Raw genomic sequence first — 3580 nt, forward strand, 5'->3', positions numbered from 1 at the left:
GCCCCTGGGGGATCCTTCCGCTAGCTCCCCGGGATCTGGGGCGGCTGGAGGCTGTCCCGCTGTCTCCTCCAGGCTTCCTCCGTCAGTCTCTCCCGAGCGCCCAGCTGCCCCGCACAGTGGCGAGTCCCCAACACCCGCTGCAGTGAGACTGAACCCCACAGTCCCAGGAAGCCCCGACTGTCTCCTGTAGAGCCGGGAAGGCTTCCCGGAGGGGGTGGCCTCTGCGCTAGGCCTCCAGGGCTCAGCAGGAGTTGAGACACCAAGAGGAAGCCCTCACTACCTACCCAGGGGCAAGCTCATCGACAGGGGCTGGAGAGAGAGCCTTGGACGCCACTGGCCGCGGCTGAGGCTGCACTCTGAGACGGGGAGCCATGGGAGGGGCCAGGGATTGAAGGGGAGGTGGAGGGACCAGAAGTTTGGGCACTCGAGGAGGGGGTGCTGGGAGGGGAGAAGGGAGGGATGGAACAGAGGCAGGAGGGGTGTTAGGTCTGGGAGTGAATGGAAGGGAGGAGGGGCTGCCAGGCTGGCTATGCATGGGTACCTCTCACTGGAGGAGAGCAGAGGGGAGAGAGGACAGGAAACGGGGTCTGCCCAGCCCCCCTCAGCCCCCCATTCCCATTCCTGACCCCAGCCAGGCTGCCCCCTGCGGGACCTCTCAGGAGCCAGAGTTGTGTCCTCCCAAGCCTTGTCCCCCGCCCTCCCAGAGAGAAAGGTCTGAGAACCCTCCCAGCTACCCTGGCGCCCCAGGGCCACAGTTGCCCATCAAGACAGAGCCAGTTCTGGCTGATCCCCATCTAGGCCCGCCCGGAGGCCAGGGCGCTGTCTGCCTTGCTGTGGGCGGAGGAGATGCCCGCACAAAGCAAGTGCACCTGCTCAGATCCACACACAGCCGGCCATGCACCACCCGGGGCCAGCGAAGGAGCCAGCAGCTGGCACATCTGGTCAGGTGACTCTGAGCTGCAGGGGGTGGCCAGGCGTCAGGCCAAGCTGGCCTCCCTGAGTGCCTACCCCGGGGGAGTGTGCCCCCAGAGATGATCACTCTAGGACAGCCATTCTCATCCTGGGGCAGGGGGGCGGGGGGGGGCGTTTGGTACTGTCTGGGGACAGTTTTGGTTGCCACCAAATGACAACTAGGAGGGGACTCTGCTACTGGCATTTGTGGGTGGGGCCAGGGATGCCGCTAAACATACTACAACATACAGGACAGCAGAGAATTATTGGGCCCCAGAAGTCGGTACTGCCACGGCCGAGAAACCACCCTGGGGAGAAAGAGACGGCCCCCAGGGGAAACCACAGGAGCTGACACGAATGAATGCCCGGCGCTGCCAGCCACACAACGTCAGAAATCTCCCAGTAACTGCAAGGCGGGGCCCCTGACCCTTGTTCAGCAGCAGAGGGTGGAAAAGTGAGATTCCCGCCCCCCAGTTCTCACTAACCTCTTCTGTTTGGGTGGTAGACACACAAGGCAATGTACCAGCAACTGTCAACCTTTTTCATCTCATGGCACACAAACTCATGACCAATCTGCCATCTGACAGAAAGCGAGGCATAATTTTGATTCATTCACACCAGATGGCCACTGTGTTGGCTGCTGTTGTTTTTATAATTTAACATTTGAAGGGAAAAGAGGTCAGTGCCCCTGACGAGACAGGCAGGTGTTGCATGTTTTAAAAATTCTTGCGGCACACGGGTTGAAAGTCGCTGCCATATACAGACGATGTATCATATAATGGTACGCCTGAAACTTATATAGTGTTATTAACCAATTTCACCCCAAGAACCTAAATAACCTCCTTTCTGCTTGTAGATGGCAGAGTTCATTTATGCCAGTGGTTTTCAACCTTCTGGCCCTTTAAATACAGTTCCTCATGTTGTGAGCCAACCATAAAATTATTTTCGTTGCTACTTCATAACTGCAATGTTGCTACTGTTATGAATCGTCATGTAAATATCTGATATGCAGGATGGTCTTATGCGACTCCTGTGAAAGGGTCATTCGACCGCCAAAGGGGTCGCGACCCACAGGTTGAGAACCTCTGATTTATTCTATTTCCTACCAAGAACCCTGCTGGGGGACCCATGTAGGTATCACCAACCCCCTTTCACAGGTAACCGGCAGAGGTCAATGAACCTGCTCAAGGTCGAGCAGCCAGCCAGTGGATTTGGGTTTGAGCTAGGTCTGTTGAGATACTAAATTCCAGCTCCCTCCACCACCTCCATTGCTCCCCTGCCCCCACCTCCCATGCCTGCCCCTCCCTCTCCCATATTTCCTGAAACACTAGCAGACCCCGCCCCCCACCCACTCACCCAGGACTTAGCTTTCCCGTTCCCTCCTAACCACGTCACACTTTCCAAACGGCCTGGCCTGTCCTAATTAGAAAGCCATTTCATTACTTTGTCAAGCTGGGATCCCTTTGGGGACAGACCCAAATTAGGCCTCAGCCACGGAATTAGCTGCTGCGCTAAAGGAAGATGAGCCCCTTCGCTGGCGTGGCTGCCACTGACCTGAATCCCTGAGGCCGTGTAGGCCCGAGGACTCCCTGGGATTGTGCGCAGGTGCACCATCTACGAGGTCGCCACCAGCCACGTGTGGCTATCGAGCACTTGAACTGTGGCTAGGAGCTCCCTAGTGAGACCGGGGAGCTGGATTTAAACCTTAGACTCATGAAATTTCATTTTTTTAATAGCGACACATGGCCAGTGGCTGCACAGAATAGAAGCTGGGCCCAGCCTCCTGGTCTCCCTGTGCCTTCTCCTTTCTCCCGACGTCTCTGCTGCAGCCACTGGGGCCACCTCTTGGTCTGATGGGTTCCAGCCTCTGTTGAGCTCTGACCTGTGACACACACGCACGCGCGCACACACACACACTCACTGCTACCCTTTGCTGCTCAACCTCTCATTTAAACCTGGTCTCTCACTGATGGGGGAGGGGAGGTCCCCAGGGCCACACTGTAGCTCGGAATGGCCTTTTACCCCATGTAGGATGGCTCACAGCCGGGCACTGTTGGGTACCCAGTATTGGTACCCCTAGGCCTGGGGGACACTGCCCTTCCTTTGGTGCTCAGGAGTCCACCCCTGTGGCTAGATGCCTGGCCCTGATGAACACCCCTTGGGGACCGTCTTCCCACCTCCACAGGACACATTGCCAGACCCCACCGGTCAGTGTCTGAGCCGCAGACCAGCACCTGTTGCCTCCTCCTGGGAGCCCGCCCTGATTGCCCCCGAGGATTCAGCCCCGGGCTGTCTCCGCTGGCTCTCAGCCCTCGGAATCACAGATAACTGTGTCTGGGACTCCTTCACCCCGTCCTGCTCCCTTGGGAACGCGCAGCACGGATCACTGTAGCCCAGGCCACGGGGGCCTGGGGGTGGGATAGGGAGGTGGGGGTGGGGATGGCTGAAGCCACACTGTCAGGGTAGCCCAGCTGGGCCCCGCCCCCTCCTCCACAGCCTCCCCAATTTTCCTGTCGCACTTCACTCGCGCTGACAACAGAGGCTGCTGTTTCATCCTCCCCAGCAGCGCCCCGGGGAGGCTGCGGGACAGGCTTCCCCAGGTCCCGCTCCCGCTGCCCAGGCTCTCGGC

The 3580-nt window shown here is 58.6% G+C and overlaps 1 protein-coding gene across 1 annotated transcript in view; it reads right to left on the reverse strand.

The window, feature by feature from the left end:
- The window catches only part of GRID2IP (Grid2 interacting protein), a 30394-nt gene that overhangs the window by 21327 nt on the left and 5487 nt on the right, over positions 1 to 3580 (reverse strand). The window lies entirely within an intron of this gene.

The sequence above is a fragment of the Myotis davidii genome, unplaced genomic scaffold (assembly GCF_000327345.1).
Source record: "Myotis davidii unplaced genomic scaffold, ASM32734v1 scaffold399, whole genome shotgun sequence".
In the NCBI taxonomy this organism is placed as follows: Eukaryota; Metazoa; Chordata; class Mammalia; order Chiroptera; family Vespertilionidae; genus Myotis; species Myotis davidii.